Source organism: Alexandromys fortis, unplaced genomic scaffold (genome assembly GCF_014885135.2).
Source record: "Alexandromys fortis isolate MF-2015 unplaced genomic scaffold, M_Fortis_MF-2015_v1.1 scaffold_7, whole genome shotgun sequence".
Classification (NCBI taxonomy): domain Eukaryota; kingdom Metazoa; phylum Chordata; class Mammalia; order Rodentia; family Cricetidae; genus Alexandromys; species Alexandromys fortis.
This window is the reverse complement of record NW_026067920.1, coordinates 13,553,489-13,576,551: the sequence shown is the minus strand read 5'-3', so window position 1 is coordinate 13,576,551 and position 23,063 is coordinate 13,553,489. Positions and strand designations below refer to the sequence as shown.

General features: G+C 47.5%; 1 protein-coding gene across 13 annotated transcripts in view; it reads right to left on the bottom strand.

The window, feature by feature from the left end:
• Ikzf1 (IKAROS family zinc finger 1) overlaps positions 1-23,063 on the bottom strand; it is a 92,220-nt gene that overhangs the window by 45,153 nt on the left and 24,004 nt on the right. The window contains exon 1 of one of the 13 annotated variants that reach the window (XM_050141195.1): positions 10,372-10,546. The exons of the other annotated variants lie outside the window; for them this stretch is intronic. The gene's annotated coding sequence lies outside the window, so the exon portion shown is untranslated. Of the gene's footprint in view, positions 1-10,371; positions 10,547-23,063 lie in introns of those variants that run through there. 13 annotated transcript variants of the gene reach the window in all.

Here is a 23,063-nt window from a genome sequence, read left to right as displayed (position 1 = left end):
TAAGTCAAACATCACTGGGGGAACGCAGGCATTCTGGAAGTGGGTTCACAACCCCCCCCGGGGGGTCACTTGAGTACTTACAAGAGGAAGATGCATTTCCACCTCCAGAGTTTTTAAGCTGCCAGCACGACAGGAACACAACAAATGCAGCAGCCACTGCCAAGGGCCCCCAGGAGCACCAGCAGAAATGGGCCCTGGTTTCCTAGGGACTTGTCAGAATCACGTAGGTGACTCACAGCAGGGAGAGATCTGAGGTGGGCAAGTAAGTGATCCTCTACATGCTCAGAGTTATGGAGACAGTGTTCTGCCATCCTGGGGTGGAGGGGTAGGAGGCTAGGAGCCATTCTAGGGCCCTCTGGAAGCAACAAGGACTGTCTGAGATGCTTGTTCAGTGGGTCACGTAGTAGGGACTGACTTAGGAATGAGGAGCCCTCCAAGGGAGGAGACCATAACACCCCACAGGCAGAAATAGGGAAGTTGGGAGTCAACAGGCATTTTGGAGGAAAAGCAGGATTATGAGGCAATGACGGGGAGGCCCACAATGATGGGGAGGCCCTGCCCTCTGAGGCAGATGCATGAACCCCAGCTGCCATTGGAGAAAGGTATGAAATGGCCTGCTTTGGTCACAACACTTCTGGAACAGCAGCTATGAGGCAGGAAGCCCTGGACTTCCAGAGTAAGGCTTCTCTAATCTGTCCTTGTCTCTCCCGGCCTCTCCTAGCCCATCACTATCCCCAGGAGGTAGGGCTGCGCTCAGTGATTGTGACACTGTGTTGTGTGTCATATTGTAACTGGGTTTCCACATCCTCCTGACTCTATGGTAAGAGCTTAAGAAGAGGAACGAGGGTGAATACTGAAATATAGGAATACAGGAAAAGAGGAAGCTGCCCAAGACACCAGCCTAACTGAAATCAAAGAATTATGGAGAACTGACAGAAAGGGAAGTAAGAATAGGGAATCATACCAGGGGCTTAGCTGAGAGCTGGGGGGGGGGGCAACACACAATACCCAGACATGCATACAGACACACACATGAATACTGGCACACACCCCCTACATACTTAGACACACGGAAGTGCAGGCATAGATACAGATACAGGCACAGGATAATAATATACCCAACACACAGAGCCCACATACATACCCTCCTTCACACACACGTAATGAATGAGCATGTGTGCAAAACTTGTACACCAAACATGCATTAGATATATACAGGTGCAAAATTCAAACATACATACACATATATGTGTGTTCACACACAGGCATATGTGCACACACATCCACACACAGCCCTTTCTTGAACTTAAGAGTTTGAGCTCTCCAGTTCTAGTCTCCACAGAAGAGTATGACGACCACCTAGTTATTCAGTGCTAAAATCCAGGAACTAGTGATACTTTTAGTAGACCACTCAAATATTTTTCTCTTGTATTTTAGAAAAAAAAAGATAGTAAAAACCACAATAAGATTTTCTTACCGTCTAATAAAGATCCAGTGTTAGGGCGGAGACAAAAGCAAGCAAACAAACAACAACAAAAATAGACTACAGAATCAGCAAATAAAAGTATATATAGGAAGGGCACATTTAGAAACCTCTACAAGTCAGTTTTTGAATAAAGGGAACAGATGAAAAGAGAGTATCCCAGAAAAATGAGAACAAAATGACAAATCAACACGTTTGTCTGTGGCATTCTGTTCATCGAGATAACCGGCAAGCAGAGTTGAGTCAAAGGCATCCACCGGCCGAGTGTGGACACCACTTAGAAAAAAGTCCTTATCTTACATGGCCACAGGCTTGCAGCAGAGCCGGCAGGGCCCACTGAGGAGGTCAGAAAACAGCCTGATGCAAATGGAAATTTCCCTTAGCAATCAGGGGTGAAAGTTCCCATGCTGTTGTCCCACTGTGTCCCTGAAGTCACTGCTCCAGAGAAGCTTCAGCCACCCTGGAGCTACTGTTGCTCTAACAACAAACTCATGCTCACACAGACTTTCTCCACTAGAGGCTCTGAGGATTGTTTCTGTTGATTTATTACTTTGTGATCTAGCATCTGACACTTTGTAGCGACTCGCCACAAGAACGCCTTAGGTCAACTGAGAAATAGTCGGTCTCTCTAGCCTCAGCTTCATGCAGTGTGTAGGACATGCATGTCTGTCTGTGTGTGTCTGCCCCTGGGAGGCCATGCACTGAGCGGGCAAGGACTCTGCTGTGCTCCGAGCATTCTTCACACAAGACATTCTTACTCAGACACGACCACGTTCAGCCCTTCGCCAGATCCCAGAAGATGCACTGTCCGGCACAAGATGCCTCTCCACCTGTATGGGACAGGTGTGTTTCTTTGTGAGTAAGAAGGAAAGTTCAGATGTCTCAATCCTTCCCTGGAAAATGGAGGCTGGGGAAGATGGGCCTTAGGAGGCTGGTGGGCAGGGCTATGCAGAAGAGGGCTCTGCCACCCACTGAGTCCACCTTGGGGGGAGGAATTCAGGCCCATCCCCACCTGTCATGCCGTCTTCAAGGCCTCTGATGGGCACTCCCCTGGCTAGATGCTCTGAATGGTGTCTTCTCTGTGTCGCCTACCTCAACTATCATAGTTTTTTTTTTTAGATTTATTTATTTATTATGTATACAACATTCTGCCTCCATGTATGCCCACATGCCAGAGGAGGGCGCCAGATCTCATTACAGATGGTTGTAAGCCACCATGTGGTTGCTGGGAATTGAACTCAGGACCTCTGGAAGAGCAGACGGTGCTCTAAACCACTGAGCCATCTCTCCAGCCCCATAGTTTTTATCTTAAAGTATACACCGGGACCTGCAATGCCAGGTAAAAGAGCAGAAATACTAGAGACTATGTAAAAACCACGTGCTTGGAGATTTATAGATGGCTGCCTGGGGCGCTGTGTCCCCTGCTTTTCTGGTACCTCCAAGGCCACACTCAGAATAAGCAGTCCAATGTCATCTCCTCAAGCCTGGCATCCACTTTCTGCCCTGGACACTTCAGGCTGTGGGAAGGGCTGTGCTCACACATGGGCAGGTAGGGAAAGGAGGTTACCCACCTCTGCCATGCCACCCTAGGGTAAGGGCAAAGAAACCCAGAGCAGTGGCTGCCACCACCCTTTACGCTGTCTTTCTCTCCATCCCCTCCCCATAAGTCCCCCTGACCAGCAGCTGCACACAGCCCAGGGGAGCTGATAAATATGGACTTCAGACACCTGAAAGGCAGACACCGCCCTTTAACAACCATTTTGCAGAGGGATTCAGCCGAGTCCAGGAACCAGTGCCTTCCAAGCAGAAGCTGGGGATTCTGCTTTCTCTGCACCCTTCTCCTACCCTAGTTCAGTGCCAGGCTGGGTCCCAGAACTAAAAAGGTTCTGGATATAGGATTGTCTGGGACAAGAGGACCTTCCCTGAAGAACTCAGGCCAAAGTTGTGACATGGAATGTCTTGGGTACAGAAATACTAAGAGGGCTGTTGATCCTTTGTAATAAATGAAATGAGAGTAATTTAGATTTTTATAAAAATAATAAAAACAATACAATTGAATACAAGTTAACATTGGGAGAAAAGCCACATCTTCTAGCCCTTGGCCATCAATCTGTCACTACAGTCTCTGGGACTTCACAGATGTAAGCTCAGGTGGGCGTGCTGGTTCTGGTGGCCTGGGTCTTCACTGGTGCTACCTTTGGTGCTCTTGCATATTGACGGGATTTCCTTACTTGTGCCATTTGTTACCAGAATGTCCCGACGGTTGTGTAGATGGTTTAACTTGTGTCACCTCCTGTAATCATGCGTCATGTGACTGTCCTACCCGTGTCATGTCACATAGATCATGTAACCCATACCACCAGGATATCCTCGCCTGGGTCCCAGGGCCACTTAACTTGTGTGACTAGGGATTGCACTAGGTAGTCGGCCACACCATGCTGTGACACCCACGGTGGCCTGGGAGAGGTGGGAAAGACTGAGACAGCTCGTCATTGCAAGGGTTAGGAGGAAGGGCTGAGGTCAGGAAAATCAGTCCAAGAGCCTTAGAAATCTTGGATGCATAAGTTGCAAATGCCTTCTAGTGCAGGAATGAGCACTCTCCCTGTAGCCTGCCCCCGCCCCCGAGTAACCCTGGGGACTCCAATCCTTTCTTTTTGTCTTATGATTTTATGAAGAGATCTGACGGTGAAAGCAAGACCAGGGCAGAGACACAGGGACCCATACACCATCCATGAGCGCCAATCCATTTTCAACAACCAAGTTTAAACAACCTGAAGCATATCTGAGGGGAAATGCACACTGCACGAAACTGGCAAAGTTTTACACTCTGCAGGGAAAAGAAATTCATGTGACTGACGCTGCCAAGCTACGTCAGGGAAGGGGTCCAAGTAAAACACATTCTTAAATATAAAGACACAATTGGACAGCAGCTGAGGAGATGGGCGTGTTTCACGTCAACTTGGAGGCTTCTGGTTTAAAAGACGGAAGTACAATGGAAGCTTAACTAGGAAGAATCTGAAGAGAGAGAAGGGGTTGAAAATGACAGCCTTGCAGCCTGACATGAAAATGCTAAGTTTGAAATATACCCTCTTGAGAAGACCAGCGGATCCATACCTGGCCCCTGCTACCACCTCTCTGCTCACTCCTTAGCCATTCACGTCCGTCTGCACTAAGCAATAAGCAGAATGGGGAAGAGAAAAGAGCCAAACACCAGGACGAGCAAATCCCTGAACTACTACAGCTCACCACCCACTTACCCTGGCAAATCCCTGAGACACCCACCCTGAGGATGAGGATCCCTGTTTTACAAACTGCAGCGCGGAAAGGACACTTCCTTATCTTAATCTTCAGCAGTTTAACAGAGGAAGAGACAGAACTCACTACGAGACCACAGCAGACCTCTCAGATCCGGCAGCTCCAGAGGCAAAGCAACTTCTCTTGAGTGGAGTGCGGGACCCGTGGGTTGGCAAACACAAGCATGTTTTCTGCCCCTGGGGTTCTAACCATCTGAAATTTGAACAGAAGCGAAAACCTCAGGCCAATACCCCCTGCTACATGGGAAGCAAGAGACACACTTGCTGAAGGAGTGAATAAATGAATGAACAAGGTGTGGGAGTGTGACTCAGTTGTATACCATGTGCCAAGCACGCACGGCTGCTGGGCTCGGTCGTCATCAACACCATTACCATCAACAACACACATACATCTTTAAGGACTCTTGGCGCAAGAGGTATCAAGCAGATTCAATGAATTTTTTTTTTTTTTTTTTTTGCACACAATGGTTCAAGTGCACCAGAAATAGAATGGGGCAAGATTAAGTAATTCAGAAGCTGTGGTCTCGAATGCCACCCCCAACTCAATGACAGACTAAAAACCCTGTCTGTGGTAGACTGGGAGCAGGGGAGCTTGTGCGTCAGACACGGCACATGGCTGCTGTGATGAGGAGCTCAATGACTGGCTGTGACGTTTCAGACACGAGGGGAACAGACAGCCCTCACAGATCTGTGTAAAGATAAGCTCAGCATGGACGGCAGCTATGTGCAAAACGCGCGAATCTCAGGTCGGGCAAGAGTTTGATGTTGACTTCCAGGCCGTGCTACTGGGAGAGTAGATATGGAGCAAATACAGAACAACCTGAGATTAAAAACAGGAAACGGGTGAATTGAGTGCCCCTTCTGGGAAATGATGAAATGAAATGTGTTTCAACTTTAAGGTGTAACCATGAAAGGCTGAGTTTAATCAAGGTTCTTAAGTGGTACGCTACGACATCCTTTAAAACATAAAAGTCTTCCAAATACTACGGCTCAACCCACTCCTCCTGTATCATAAGAATACCCCGGTGAAGCCCACAAACCATTCACCCTAATCACAAAAACTACCTAATAAAGGGTACGACTCATGAATAACTGCAAAGCGGTGAATGCTTCAGAGTTCCTCGACCTGAAATCACAAGGTTTCTTAGTAGTCAGGGTGTTCGATGCTACCCAGAGATGTCAGCACACAAATTAAGTAAGCAACCGGGAATCTTAAAGTGAACCCCAAAGGTCAGAAGCAGGGCTCGCATTTAAAGGGGCTTTAACCCAGTAACTGCGTCAAACAGATCCACACTTTGTTGCCTCAGCCCTTGGCTCCGGGCCAGCTCCTGAGGCACCACCTGTGGCTCACTGGCATCCAGCACTTGCAGACGAAGCAGCACCAGAGGCCGGCCCACCTAGCAAGGCCCTTCTGCCAAGTGACAGAGCAGTTGTCCAAATCACACCCGAGATCTACATTTATGAGTAACCCATGCAAACGAGCGGGATCGAAAGAATAGAAATGAAGGGAAACCTGACAGCGTCGATAGTTTCACACCGGTGACACATCTCTAACGGTCAGGAGTGAGCGGAGCTCTCTGCGGGCAACCTCAGCACCACTGGGCAATGGCCAGCAGCCCTCGGTGCCGGTGCCGGAGGGCCTGCGGTGCAGCTGCAGGGCTCCTTGCAACAGATGCACTGTAAAGAGCAGCGCAGAGAGGAGGGAGCTTCTTTCTCTTCAGTGCACCACAGGAGGGTGCAAACCAAACCTTGGAGACTTACTCCTGGACCAGTGGTGAGGAGGAAGGTTTATAGAACTTGGTGAGGTATCAGGGAAATATGTCTACACATGTCTCATCAAAACTGATTTCTCCCTTCGCTTCTTGTGTGCATTGCACTTTTTAAAAAATATTCTGTTCCCCCAGAAAAACTCAGGTTATGGCTCATTCATCTATGCCCTCCTCCACCGGAACATTATATGCCTGGCAAATATGTCCTGAATGAAATTAGACTTGGTGCTAGATACCTGGCTGTAGAATGCCATTTGGCAAGGATTTGCTCTTTGGATGGCAATGAAGGTTATGAACACATACACTTAAAGGAAAAGTCAGTAATAGCCTAAAGAGGGTTCATAGTACTGCGAGATTCAAAGACTAGAAAACTGAGCCTTTAAGCTGACTAGCTAAGCAAGCATGGTGACTGGCAACTCGACAGAGGGAACACTCTTCCAGCCTGGTTGGGTCCTTGGACATGCGCTTGGAAGTTCTCTGTCTATGGCATACAGGCCAGCGTAGCCATTTTCAGCCCCTACAGCAACCATACCCTACATGACCCATGCGCATCTTGGCCTGCAGTTAGCTGTCCATTGTGCAGGGTGTATCTCTTCGTTCCTGTGAGTAAGTAGTTCATGGACATCTATTGAAAGATACAAAACAAGCACTCACTAAAGCTGTTGCCTCCGATCTCAAGTTTACTTTTCTCCACGTCTACCTACAGAAGCACTGCTCACTGCAACCATATCTGGTCCAGTGGTCTGGTTGGTTTGTTCTTGTTGGCCCAGCGCATTGTTCCAGGGAAGAGTTCCCCTGCTTGGGTGTTACCCATGGTCTTACGACCACTTCACCCTTGTTCCAATCTTCATGGCACGTGGCAGGGAAGTGGCACTTAAGAGAGGTGCTTTGCCTCAAAGAATGTGCCACAAATAACTTTCGGAGTGTGCCTATCCCCTCCTGTTTTCCTTTTTTGAGGCGAGACTGTCACTAACAGCTCATTGGTGAGGCATCTCTGACCAGCAAATGTTCTCCCATCTTCCTTGTTGGGACTCAGGTAGATCTGAAAAGACTATGTGGTATCTCTCTGGATGCCACAATTCGAGGCTTCTAACTTCTCTGACAAACTCAAACAATTTCTGTCAGCATTTAACAGTGTGAGTGACAGATGGGAAACCAAGCAAGGGCATTCTCTTGGAACTGCTCCAGGCACACAGCAGGAGAATCTTGGGATTTCTGTAATCTGTTCTAAACCAAAAGCTAAATATTTACATCTTGATTATAGCAAAACATTCTGCCTTCTGAGCCAGCTCCTGTTTCTTTGTGGAATGGAAGACGAGCCTCTCTGACCTGAAGGATGCAAAGGGGACTTCACCAGCAGCAAGCCAACGCATTTAACACAAGCCAGGAATGCTGTACCAACAGCGGCAGATACATTTCCACACATCACGATTGCCAAGCATTCTTCCTCGCTGGTCCCCTGTCACTTAAACCTCCTAAGAAATCTTTCTGCATTTATAACCTACTCTTGACCGTAACACATTATGTGGCATGGCACCAAACCTTTCAGCTGACTCTCAGGAACTCTGAATGTTAGGAGAAAAATCAATTGCCAAAGTAAAAGTCAAACTCAATCCAAGACCCGATGGATAAATCTCTTTGTGAAATAAACTTCACTGGAATAAGAACTGAACAGAGTGGACAGCAGCATGTTTTCACTCCTCTAATTGAGAAGTATGGGGTGTTTGTGGGCCCCTTTAAAGAACTGTAATTTGAATAGACAGAAAGCATGACTTTGACTTGAAGCCTGGTCCATTAGCTGTGTCCTTCTGGGGGTGTGCGTCTAGGGGAGCAGGGATCAACACAGAACTCTGAGCAGTTCAGCAACCCAAACTCCACCATTTCCATATTTTATCCACAGAGTATCACACTATCGAAACAGAAAAAAAAAATGATGTTTTCAGCCAGACCTGATATGGAATAGAGACAATGATCCTCTTAAGGGCAGGGATCTTGTCCTATTCAACAATGCCCATGCATTCTACACAGACTGAGCTGAGATACACTGAACTAAGCAGGAGAATGACTACGAGCAGATCCTGCTGTTGAGTCAAACATTCCAGGATGTGCAAGAGATACTTCTTCTGGGGAAACTGCTTAGGTTTGCTGGTCAACAGGAGATGAGGGATGTGACTGTAAAACTCGCATACATTCTTGTGTTTGTATTCAGGCAATGCACCAAAGGTGAGGGAGGCAGCGGCCTTTCTACTCAGTCTGTGTCTGCAGAAATAAGAGTTGATAAACAACGACCATGTGCTTAAGAAGCCACACGTTCACGGGTCATTATTAGAGAGTCCCCGGGGATCCATGGCTGGCTGTGGCACGCCGTCTGCTAGCACACAGATCTAAGAGAAATGCATACAGGCAAGCGCCCTCTAAAGAAGGAGCACAAATAGCAAGCCAAGGTACAATAGTTTTCACTCTTTGTGTTTATTATATTCCAAGGAAAGAAGCAATTAGATAGAAGAAGGGGATCTTTAGTGGGCCTAACATATGTCTCACCTGCAATCGGAGAGCTCTCACTGATGAGAAAGCAGTGATGTTGCAGACAGAAGCAAGGGACTCCAGATGGACAGACTGAGTCCATGCTTGTTGTCTCACCCCACCCTCCCCCCCCATGCTGCTAGCACCTACAGCGAGTGACCTGCCTGTTGACTGGTTTAAATGGACTGCTGAATCCACCTGGTGTCTGAGTGGTCTTTTACCCAGCGCCTTTCATGGAATTGGGACCTCTTGGCCTAGCAGCAACACGATATTGCTCGTAAGCTGTGCTTGCGTCTGCCTTGCTCCATGGGTACTGGGTGTGGGAGAAAGACATTAGCATCAAAGGCCGGGCATGTATATTCGCTATCTGTTCCATCCATGTTCAGACAGAAGCTATTACAGAAAAGCATCATTTGATAACATGGATATTCTTGAAGAAGAAACGTATCCTGAGGGGTTTCATCCCCATGTGATCATCAGAGTGTATGAGGTACAGACACAGACGGCTGTGGTACCATGAGCAGATACCATCAATGGGACTGTCACATACGTGGTCTGCTGGTGACTCAAATATCAATTACTAAACATGACAGCTTTTGCGAGGAGAATGGTCACACTGCCATCAATGAATTCAATAAAAGCAATGAAAGCTATGAACTTCAGCGCACCCAGTTAACCATTTCCATAAATATCTAAGAGAATTTTAGGTGTCCAAAACCAGCAGGTGACTTCTGCCCAACAGGGCATCTGGGAAGGAGCAGACACTTAACCCACATCTGTCTCAACAGCACCTCTTGAGTTGTCTCTTGAGTTCTAAAATGTTGAATCCACTGAGAAAACACTCCCCTTTAGTCTGAAGAGCGACCAGAGGTAAGACACAGTGTATATTTAACTCTTTAAAGGACCAGAATCTTGTCCACTGGGGACTCTCGTAACACTCACTTCAGAGGTTGGAAGTAGGTGCAGTGGCAGTATTCTGAAGACTACATAGTTTTGAGAAATATGACGGGAATTATTTCGATTCCTTATTAGTTTTCACAACTAAGTAGGATTAAACAAACCCACTTCTACTTCAAAATTTGCTATAATAAATGCTGGTTCCAGTCTGGAGCGGTCAACAAAGTCAAGAATCTCACGTGCTCAGGAGCCCTGGATTTATACCTATGGAGACTGCACGGTAAGTTTTCTGTGATACAACCAGCTAGATCATTGCACCACAAGAGATCCCGAACCAGGGAATACCTAACTCACTTAACAGGAAGCAAAAAACAAAGCTAGTCACCTTGAGATGTGTGGCTTTGACCCTGCCAGTTACCACCAATGGGCACATAAAGATGCTCCGGGTTCCTCAGGACAACAGGACTGTATCTGACGGTTCTGCCATGCCTCTTGAGCAGAGTGCTGAGGGTAGATCAACGCAACCCAATCCATCTGTTGGTTCCTAAATCCATTCAAGCAACGAAATTCTGATGATAATACATGCATGATCAAATAAAGGAATAGAAGGAAGCAGGAAGGAAGGAATAAAGGAATGAGGGAGGGAAATGAGCAGCAGAAATAGGGAGGGGAGTCAAGGGTAGAAGAAAAGAAGGGAAGGGAGGAGAGAGAGTGGGGACCAAGGAAGAAGGGTGAGTATGAGGGAGGGAAGGAGAAGGAATAAAGGGGGAGGGGAGAGGGAAAAAGGGAAGGAGGGAGAGAAGAAAGAAGAGGAGGAGACAGAGGAAGAGACAGAAAGAGGACAGGGAGAAAGAGGGAGAGAGAAAGGGAAAGGAGGGGAAGGAAGGGAAGGAAGGAGGGAGGAAGGGAGGGAAGGAGAGAGGTAGGGAGGGAGAGTCATAAGACAATAACAATACAAAGCCACAACAGATCCTATCTCTGTGCTCTGGATCATGGTGTGCTCAGGAAACCCAGCAGCCGCATGCACAGGGACACGCCCTGTCTCCTGAGCTGTAAGAAGAGCAGTGGGCAGTGGCAGTGCAGACATCCGCAAGGCTGGGGTCTGTGCTGGCGCCAGGTGTGGCGGGGAAGCCTAAGGGGTGGGGGCACCAGAGCCATCCGTGCCTGGGCCTTCAGAACAGCAGTGGGTGCTGAGGCAAACACGAGGCTTACAGGAAGGAAGCTGGCCTCTGTTTCTCCCTTAAAATCCTTTCCAACCCCCTTTCCTCCCTGTTGCTTCATCAGGTTGCAGCAGCAGTCTGTAGGAAGTAGCAAGAGGATTCGGTGGCCACCATTTTTTTTTTTTCAAAACCAGTTTCTCAGCAGTGTCTCTGAGGCTCAGTTTGCTGGGAGCTGTCTCCTGTGGTACTCTCCAGGAATGGGCTTTTCCTGCAGAGCAACCGCCAAGTTCTGTAGACATTTAATCAAATAAATAGCTTTGCACCAAGACCACAGGAGAACCCAGGAATAAATGAAGGGATGGATGGACTCCAGGCAGTAGTGGTGCAAGCCTTAAATCCCAGCACTTGGGAGGCAGAGGCAGGTAGGTCTCTGATTTTGAAGCCAGCCTGGTGTACAAAGTGAGTCCCAGGATAGCACAGCCATACAGAGAAACCCCATGTGGGGCCAAATAAAAAAAAAAGGGGGGGGTGGAAACAAAAGCTAGCATTACCCCGTCTCTGACCTGTAGTCAGCTGGGGTCAGGGAAGCAGTTGGGCTTCCCAGGTCACTGAGGCTCCGCATATATTGCTCTCGGTGCGGCAGCAAACGCCCGCAGGGCCGGCTGCTAGAACCACAGTAATTGAAGGGCGCAAACTGGACAGGACGTAGACTGAGCAGAAGTCCGTACTTTTGACATAGAAATAAAACTCAGCACTAACCCTATGATATAATTCTATAATGTAATTAGATCCTTTTCTCAGGAAGTCTCAAGCTCTGCCTGCCTGGGGCTACAGCTCAGTGCTAGAGCACAGTACTGAAAAAACCAAATCAACCCCTTACAACCTGCTGGCTTAGCTGGTTCCTGAGCATAAGAAAAGCGACCAATTCAAACTGAGAGGTGATATACGCGTCAAATACACACTGGGCTCAAATGCTTAGTCCAAGGGAAAAGTAAAAGTTCTCACTTTAAAAAAATCCTACTTAGAGTGAGTACATATCTGTAATAATATTTGGGTATATTGACTCAATAAAATATAGTAACATCAATTTACCTGTGCTAGTTTTTTTTTCCTTTTTTGAAAAAGTTCCTTTCTCTAGGGAATTCAGAAACACCTTTGCATGTGACTGCATTTCCAGCAGATAGCGCCACACTAGGACAAGTGACTCACGCATAGATGCATTCCAGAAACACTGGCTTACCATGCGTCTGGCGTCTATGAGACTCCTGACCCCAGACAACGGTTGCTCATGGTTGTGGGGCAAGCCTGTCAGTGCGCTAGGGGATGACAGCAAGTCTGGACACGTGTGTGCAAGAAGGCACAGAGCTGGTTGAGAGAAGGATGAATATTCCACCGATAATAAAAGGAGTTACTGGACTATGAAAATACACCGATAAATACAAACCCTTAATAGGTGTTTCGATACTCATCAGCACAAAGGCAAATGCAAAAACCAGTGCGAGGACCACAGGAAGTAGCAGGCCTCTAAAACTGTAAGGAAATGCACATGGCTTTACAGCAACCAGCCACCATCTTCTCAGGACTAAAGCTACTGCGCTGAAGTCTCGGCATAGCTCCCCAACACTAGTTTCACTAAAGGCCATTTCAACTGTCAGGCCAGAATCAAACAAGCGGTCACCACGCCAGGCAATAGTTAATAGTCATTATTAAACATTATGGTGTAAACAGAAGCTGAAAGAAGCACTCTGGGGTCACTGAGATTCATATTTTTATTGCAACCAAGTTCAAGCGGATTGTAGAGACATTGTGGGAGCAGTCAACATTTTGCCAGGTCCTAAGAATAATAATAACAATAATCATATAGTTGCCTACAGGGCTGTAATAAAAGTCTTTTTCTCATTTCAGCAAGGTTTCCCTTCTAGGGTGACAGTCCTTCATTCGGAAAAAGTGGATGCCCACAATTGCCTGGGCCCTGACGGGCAGCGGGAGCCAGCCTGGAAGCCAGCCATTGATCACACGTCACAGGTTACACCCTGCTGGATGGGGAAGATGGCGGCTGTTCAGTGCTTCACCGGAATCCTGGCCTGGTGACTTCCGTGGAAATCGACAGCCTGCAGCCACATACACCGTAGGGGAAGTGCTGTCCTGGCAGCCAGCCTTGCAAAGACACACCTCAGACCTGTGGCCAGCAGTGCCTGCCTTGACCTGACTTCTGACAGAGGTGGCAGGGATGGCTCAGAACCAGAGAAGTGAGTTCCAGCAAGTGTCACTTGCTTCAGAGCCCCAAGAGTGCTGGGTCCCTCCACAGTAGGGTGAGCTTTGGATCACCCTCCCCCACATTTGCATACTGCTAAGCCTTACTGAGAAAGTTGCTTCACAACCACCCCAGGTGCAGGGGCCAGGGAGGGAGGCGGCTCTTGATCTGTGCCCTGACTTCTGGGCCCAGCATAACTTATAGATTCAGCAGAAGGGCTCTCTGGTTTCTTAAGAGGCAGAAGGCAGTTGCTGCAGGAGGCCACATTTGTGATCCCGACAGCAGAGAGCCAATGGAAGCCACTACTTGGGAGTCAAATTTACCCTTTAGTGGACAGATAGCTATCCAACCCCCCCCCCCATACTTCATTGTAACTGTCAAGATATGAAAATTACATCAAGCCAGCTCTCAATCCCAAACCAAACTAAAGCAAAAGGAAAAAAAAAGGCCTAATTTGGAGCATTGACCAAATGTCTGTGGTGGTAAATACTTCTAACTATGGTAGAATACAAACTGTTCAATTAAGAGTCTGGGAGCATAAATAAATCTCTCCCAAGTGCGCTGATTTATCTGGCTCCAGGCTAACTGAAGCAAACATTCTGAATTCTTTCCAAGTTTCTCTTATCCAAAAAAAAAAAAAAAATTCCCAGGAAAAGTTTAAAATTCTGGGCAGACCTGTGATGTGTCGAGCATATCGGGTGGAGGCCAGAAGCTGGGACCCGAGCCTCAGGACCTGAGGAAGCTTTCCGCACCCCTCGCCTCCCCCAGCAGGCATCTGCACTGCACTCAACTGCTCCTCTGCAAACTTGAAGGGTGCTGGGTAGGTTTGCTGTCTCTACTTAAACCTTTTTGCTTTTGCATAAAAGGAAGGGAAGCTGCTTTTTTTTTTTCTGGGTTATATTTACACTTCCCAAATCAGAAAAATGTCCTAACCAGATAGGAGGACAGGTGGCAACTGGCAACCACAGCACAAAACCTGTTTTTTTTTTTTTCCATTTCTTTCTGAAACCCCATGCAGAAGGAAAGTTAACGGAATGTCAGTTGGCTGCTCTACATACAGAGTCCCCAATGCTTTCAAAACACGGAGAACAAAGCAGAAAATAACACTGAGACCAAAACCCAGAAACAGAAAGTAGAACTTGTCTTATCTACTCTGAGGCCCTGTCATCTTGGACTCTCCCTCGTCTCTCTCTCGGCAAATTAATGGAGCACAATCTGAATTTTGAATTGAAACCGTCAGAGTAAGGTGAAGAAGATAAGATGAATATTGGGTTTTAGTTATAGAAACAAACCGTTTTCCACAGTCAGCCTGAACATCTAGACACACAAGGGAGAAAACCAGGAAGAAAGAATGTACCTCCAAAGATGGGATTCTGTTACCTCTCTTGGTTCAATTTTCTACGGTATACTTTTAATTTCTGTGTTGAGGTCTGGAACATCATGACCACAATGAAAAGTCTTAACCTGCTGAAGACGGCCTGTGTGAACCCGAAAGCTGTCCTGCGGGGGAGACACTGAGGGAAGTGAGGATGGCATTTAAGTCAGTTTCTCACCTGGAAGCTATATGGAGCTATGTGGTTGTCACAGTGACCTGGGTGGGGTAGCACTACTGGCCATGTGGCAGGGACAGCCTCCCACAAAGGCTCTGACCTTCTGCCCCCAGTAGGAGTTAAGTCATTATGAATAAATAAAGAAGGTGGTGAGCATCGGATCCTGCCTTGTTTTCTCTTCTTGACTTCAAGCCCTCCTGCCTGCCCTCCCCTCTTTCTCTGTCCTCAGTAAGACAACACCACCCAACATTCCATCCTCACTGCTGGGACACTGCCCTACTCTACAGGACAACAAGGGCTGAGGGCACCTCAGGGAGGAGATCAAGGCCAACGCCACCCTGTAGGGGTGAGGTGTGACTCTAGGAAGGAAAGGAAGGCTTCAGAACACCCTCTTGTGGGTCAGGCTTCTGAATCCAAAGGGAGGGAGCAGGGCACCATGGGAACCACCTTGCTTACCTCCCAGGACTCTTAGCTCAATCTTTTCTTTTTCTCCAGTTCTACTTCCTAAAGTGAATTTAAATATTCTCATCTAATGTACCAGCCTGGAAATCCTCTTCAGCCAGCAACTTCCTCAGCTCCTTTTTCCACCCCATCCGATCTTTCCATCCCCCCTACTCCCCACCCCCATCCCGCTGCTCACCCACCCCCATTTGATCTTTCCACGCCCCCGCCCTCCCTTTCCATTCCCCCCTGCTTCCCGCACCCCCATCTTGCTGCACACTTGCTTGACCTCCTTGGCAGTCTGGTTTCTGCCTGCGTCTTGTTGAGGTGCATTTGGGAATGCACAAGTGACCCACACCCTCCTTGGAGGGCACTTCCTGTGCACCCTTTGGCATTTCTCACCTTGGCTACTTGTCTCCTCTGTGGCTTCCAATGCTTTATTTCTTCTGAGAAACTTCACCCAAACCATAGGACGTGTTCTCTGTCGCCTTTTTCTCTTTTCTATTCAATTAAAGACTACTGTTCCTACAAGGTTTCCAATGTTGGCCTGAGGTTTCCCTCTATTGTCCTACGTAGTAGACTTTACCCAAAGACGGAACTTCTGCCTCTTCTATCCCTACATTCCAGCTAATTCCCTGGCTTGGCTCAGCAGAATCACCGTCCCCCCCAGTCACTGCAGTTGGTCACTACACACAAGGACCTAGACCAAGTCAGTAGACAGACACCATCTCTACCTGCTTTCTTCTTAGCCACACTGCCTCCTGGCACAGGTTCAAACCCCCTTCCAGGAGACCCATAGACTTGCAGAGACTATCATGAGAACAAACTCTAACATGCAGATCAGCTGGGGCTATCCCCGGGCCAGCCTGTTGGGAAGGACCCCTAGCCAGCACCACTGCTCACACGCAGACCAAGCTGCTGAGGTCCTTCAGGTCCTTTGCTTCTCAGCGTCCTTTCCTCTTTCCTCAACTCTTCCTACAGTCAAAAGAGGGCCGGGTCCCTCTCATACCTCTGCTCACACCATGAATCTGAGCCTCAGTCCAGTTAGGGAAAACTCTTCCTTGTATATATTCTCTAAGAAAATCATATTATTTCATTGCACCATTGGAAGACAGGCATCACTATCCAGCCATTCCTTAGCTGTCACGGGTTCCAAGGCAGTGGCCGAGGCCATCTTGTACACTAAAGGGCTCTAGGAATAGTTCTGGGATCTGATGGGTTTCCCTGGTCCCTGAAGGGCCAGACAACCCAAACAAAGCCAGGAGGTGGTGCAAACAACATCTATTTAAATACCAAAATGAATTAAGCAGAGGATGGGGCTGTGCTTTGCACCTAAGTGGGTCTGTTTTGGATCAGATATTAAGGAAATTTCAGGGCACTGTGGTCACCATTCTACAAATATAAGGAAGTGAATGGGTATAGAGTGGTCTTTGCATACAAGAAGAGACTAAGCCAAAGTATAAGCCATATCCCCCTGACCCTCCATCAGCACACCACACTTGTCTACACACTCTCTCTCTACCAGGGCCTGGCAGAGCTGCCTTAGGCTTCTTGTGTTCATGGGTTTGGATTTGACGGTTCAGACAGGAAATTAGTTCTTTCAGGGGCCTTGAGTGACCCTCTGTTGGAACCCAGGGAATGATCTCATTTTAGGCTTAGTGTTTAGGCTTCTGTCCCAAGCCACTTACTCAGGCACAGGGTTACCCAATTGAGATGATATGTAATTTTTGTCACTAGCACAACACAAAGATATTCACAACACCATGAGTGCTGGCTGGGGTGAACTCCATGCTGGGGTGTAACTTGCATCCATTGCCTGGGTAGGGTGAATTCCTCATCCTCTAGGTGCAGAGATGGTAGTCACTGCAAAGCTGATGAGGCAGGGGCTCCAACAGCTAGATGAGAGCCAGCATCTCCAGGAAAACAGCAGTGGTATGCTATCAAGCTTTTTGGCCAGGGAGATGGCCCAGGAGGTAAAAAACTTGCTGTAAAGCCTGACTTCAATCTCTGGGACCCACTTGGTGGAAAGAAAGAACGGACTCTTGTAAGTTGTCTTCCGGCCTCCACACATGCTCCAAGGTACATGTATATTACACCTCCCCACACCCCAAAATAAGTGCAATAAATATTTAAAAAGCAACAATCACACATTCAACTTACAATACACAGCACCTATACACATCACCATACATGCCACACCCATCATACCACAAACACTATGTACAACATACATACTATACAAATTGCACACATAAATACTATATATATACACACATACCATACACAAGCCCCTTGCACACCACTCACAAGTAACTCATACCACACATATACATGCCATATGCAAGTTATACACATACCCCACACATAAAATACCACACACAAGACACAAACATACATATCACACATAAACTAAACAAACCACACATGCCATACACATACATACATATATACAGCATATATATATACCATACAAATGCCACAAACATACATACCACATGAATACCAGACTACCAGACACACTATCCACACATTGCTACACATCATACAAATACACATGCGACTATACACATCTCAGATATATACTACATACACACCATAAACATACATACTCTGCATACGCAATATATACATATATGTATTATACATACATGCCAATGTCACACACGTATACATATATACCACACATTATACATACACATGTGCCATATAACATATGCATACATAGAATATACAAAAACACATATACACATAACACATAATACACATATATACATATTTCTTACATACCTCACACATATATAACACACACATACCATACATGTTTATGTATCACAAATACACATGCATAAAAAATTATACATCCATATTTACATATGTGTACATGTGCACAGATATACATATATATGCATATGCCACACACAAGAACACATAAACAAGCACATACATATCTACCACACACATAAACAAACACACATCCATCCATCATATATACAATACATAATCTCCACGTACGCAGAAGCAAGTAAGCATGCACACACAAGTGCTGGCAAACAAATAACAATTTGCATTTCCTCCAAGGTATGATCCTAAATTCCTGCTGCTTGGTCTGCATTGTGTAAACCCAAGCCCAACCCAAGATGGCACATGTTGCAGAGTCACGTCCAAGATCAGGCATTACCAAGTGTCAGTGAAGATCACTGTGATTCCCACTAGTTGACAGATGAAGGGAGATACAGAAGGCAAAAGCCTTGGTTGGCAGTCTGCAATTCTCATTCTGGGAGGCTGCAGACACCCATCAGCCTCTTGTCCAAACGTGGAAAGAAAAAGAGGGTGGGAAAACCATTTTTATAATACTACGTAGTATTTCATGTTTTGAGAAATTCATGATATAGGGATACTTCTTGGCTGGTTGGGATATGCCTATGGAGTGGGAGGGGGCACGCCAGTGGCTGTTACAAGCATTCCAAGGTAGAGATGGACAGAGTGTGACAGATCTGCCCCACTGAAACCATAGCATGGAGCATTCAGCTCTGAAGAGGAACAAGGGAGCAAGAAAGAGAAAGCAAAGTGCACAAAAAGTCAACCTACATTCTTCAGTCATCCCCAGAGAAGAGAAACCGGGGTCAGCAGCAGCTCCTGAGGCTGGAGACACTGCCTGCTTGCACCTTGGGTCCCTGCACTTTCCGCAGCTGCTCAGATACTGCCAGATAATGCTTCTTCCAAGCTGAAGTGGGGCTATCGCTTCAGAAGAGATTCATTTCACCGATAAAAACAACTTCCTCTAGCTGCTGATTAGATAAGGGGGCTAACATCCGCACTTGAAGCCAGCTGCCCACTCTCCAGCCAGGCCTGCTGTCTCTCAAGTCCTGAAAAACTCCCTCCAGCCCCTCTTCCCTCTCCTAGGCCTAAGGGAATCCTCATAGCTGCCACCCACCCCGAGGACCACCCTTGCCTGCCTCAAGCTGACCATGGAGACAGGAGAAATGTAAAGATGATAGTGTGTGTGTGTGTGTGTGTGTGTGTGTGTGTGTGTGTGTGATAAGCCTTGGTGTAGTAAGTATGTCTGAAATGCCACACCAAAACCCAGAGTTTGTATGCCAACTACAGCCCAAGCTAAACGCCACCCCCTCCATAGGAGAGGACCTTGGCTCCAGGACTATCAGTTAGTTGCAAAATAAGGGACAATATATTTTACATTCCTTCATGTAACACAATACCATCTACGCTACCTAAACGCAGTAAAAACTTGAAACGATTGTTTATAGTTTCTGTTTCAGTCCCTGCCCTCACGGCTGAATCAGTGTAATGAATGGAGCAGAAAACAAACCAAAAAACAAACGAACAAAATAAAAACCAAGATCAAGGTTTTTACACACGTCCGTATCTCTCTTAGGATTCCTAGGGGAACGGAAAATGCAGAGTTTACTTCGTACCTTCTCCCCACTGCCATCTAAGCCAAGGAGAGCCAGACTCTGGCACAAGCAAGCGCTCTTTAGAGGCTGTGCAGCGCCAGCCTCTCTCAGAGCCAGCAGATGAAGATCAGACTGAGATGAACTCAAAGGGAAAATGTAGAGTTACACAGTCTAGAATACACACACCCTCGCAGTGTTCCTCTCATTCCTTCTGTCTGGGTTCTGTACGTCAGGGGCCGAGCAGCCCCTGAAGCCAAATCAGGGTGATTTGGGAACACCTAGTCCAGCCTTGGGCAGGCCTATGCCTCTGCGGGCTTTTCCCCTGGACTCTATGCTAAGCCCCGCCCTTGCCTTCTCATGGCGTGTGTCTGTGCCGTTAGCCTGGAATCCCCCTCCCTACACTCCAGGTCTCTTCTCCCTCTCCTCGGACTTCCCTGTTGTGGTTGCATTCATCATGGAGTGTTGCCCTGGATTCTCAGTGTTGGCCCAGTGTCGGGTAGGAAGGGTGGTGCAGCTCTGGTCCCTTCTAGGAAACAAGGGGCAAGAGCAAACCCAAGCCCGGAGAAAAGTCCCCAGAAAGAAGTAGTACTGAGCAAAGGAGGGGAGTGTGGAGCTGCTATTTTCTTTTCCAAGTCCCCCAGCTCTGTCTAGACCTCATCTTGGACATCGTCCCACAGAAAGGCCTTCACGAGGCCCTGGAGTTCTGTGTCAGTGCAATGGGTTCTGCACTCCCTGCAGCAAACAAGCGAGACTTGGTAAACTCAGGGCTGCCTGAAGAGGTCAATGGGTGCTTCCTCAGCTTCAAATGGTTTCAGACACAACCACTTCAGAGAGCTGAGAGTTCTCTCAATTTTAAAGAGACCACTTCAGAAAGAACAAGCCGCAGTGTCATTAAGTAGACCATTCTGATGACTAAATTCCTGCTTGCCAGAAAGTTCTCCTTTGGGTCTGACTTAAATTCTTCAAGCTGCCCTTCAAATCTTTTGTTTCTTCTCATTCAGACTTTGAAGTAAATGAAGGCCCAGTACTGTGTCTTGCTCTGCATGTAACTGTCACTGTCCCAATATTTATACACAGATCTAGGGTGGCCTTTCAGCATCATTAGAAAAAGCAGCAGTGTATGAAACCCTAACTTTCAAGTCCTGGGAATGACCCACTAACCAGTTGGGAGTTGGGTTCTAGTGTTTCCCACTGCTGATTGGTCTGCTCTTGTCTGGTGCTAGAGATGCATCTGGGATGGGTCACAGCTGTCAACAGCAGGCCTGCCTTTCTCCCATTGAGTGAACCAATCTCCTCCACCCTCACTCCTGGTCAGCTCTGACCATGCCTCCCTAAACTGTCCACTCTGATGGCTCACACCCAGATTTGAAGTCAGTCTCCCCTTTGGTACTGTCCTATCATAATACATTTCTCTCTTTCCTGGCTGATATCAGTTTGCTTATTTTATGACTTCGTCCCCCTCTCTCCAGACAGGGTTTCTCTGTGTAGCCCTGGCTGTCCTGGAACTCACTTTGTCTACCAGGCTGGCCTCAAACTCAGAGGTTCACTTGCTTCTGCCTCCAAGCACTGGGATTAAAGGCGTGCACCACCACTACCTGATGTATGAATTGGTTTTTAATTAACAAATCCATCATCTCTTCCTGATGACCTGTTGCCTGTCCCTCTCTCACTCCTGAAGCTACACTGGGCCCCTTTCTCCAGGGCTGTAAATCCCAGGATACACAATATACACTTTTCCTACCTTTTACTTTTTGTCTGCCATTCTGTCTTCTGCTTTTTTTCAACTGCCCCACAAAGCCATCCTGGGGCATGTGGTAGTTACTCTTGCTCACATGAGGAAACCGAGGCTTGGGGAAGATGAGAAGCTCTGCCCTGAGAGTCACAACCAGGGACTAGGTTTCTGGAATGTGTCCTTTCTGGGACTGGCCCTCCCGCATGACCACATCCCTCTTACTGACTCCCTATCTCCATGGTGACACTTGCTTCCTCCTGCTGCCCTCTGCTCCCACCTCAGACTCTTCAGTCTCCTGGTCTCCTGGCATTTCTGACTCCTTGGTTCTCATGAGCCATACCATGGGACAGTGTGGTGAAGTACTGCTTCAACTTTATTTCCTTCAATCTGTGAATTCCCCTACCTGTTATCTCCACACCATTCTATTGAATGTGACAGTCTGCAAGTTATGAAACCCACAGCCTGCAGCTTACATGTGGAACAGTTGGCGCTCCTTCAAGAGTCACACAGGACCAGCTGGCCACCGTGTAATGTGGCTGGGGGCGTTTGTAGGGCGGATCCTCTCACCCTTTCCCACATCCTATCTGTCCTCTGGGCTTTTTCTCAGTTTTCCTGGCAAGTGACTCTTTGGCCTCTAGTTGCCCATGAGAGAACCTTTGCTCCCTTTATTTGTGGGGCCCACTTCAAATGGCCAGCCCTGTCTCCAGGGCCAAGACAACGGCTACTGTCAAATCAGGCAAAAAGGTTTACCAGGGCCTTTTATTTTCTCTAGTTTGAAAAGACTGTTTTCTAAATTCTACCCTGAGAGGAAACTGAACTGAAAATCGTGCATGGGGACGCTCAGGGAGAGGAGACTCTGGAAATGACAAGTCCAAAGGAATTCCCACACTGAGAGTACCTGGGACTGAGCGTTTTACTCGGGATGCAAGGGACACAGTCTGTCACGGAGTCAGCCACGGTTGGTCCCCACTCACACAGCATGGCCACAGGGATAAGGTGCCTACTGGCTTTTGCTGGCACTCGTGACCCATTCCTCTATGGCGAGTGAAGGACACGTCTTCCCTGCTCTCCAGGAACCAGCCTTGTTTTCAGTTCCCTAAAGCATGCCTGCAGCAGCATGATTCTGCAGAGGCTCCACGGCAGCTGTGGGATTGCAGGGCAAGCCCGCCTCTTTCTCCATGAGAACCAAGTCAGCAGCCTGACTCTAGCCGGGGCACTCTCTGTGTGGCGTGGTCAAGGGACAATGCCTTCTGTTTCTGAGAACGAGCCTCTTGCTTTGTGATGAGAACCACAGGCAGGTTGTGAACATCTGTCTATGCCTGGGTTACCTTGGAAAACAAACCCCTATCACACCACATGCTTCTGGGACTAAACAAAGGAGATCTCTATGTTCCAGTCCTAGCTGAATCCCTTGATTTACACTGACCTTTAAATGTATGTAAATGTGTTTCAAAAGGCACCCATGCTAGTAGTTCAGCACATGGTAACAGCAAGACCACTTGCAATAAGCAGAAAAACACCTTAAAAT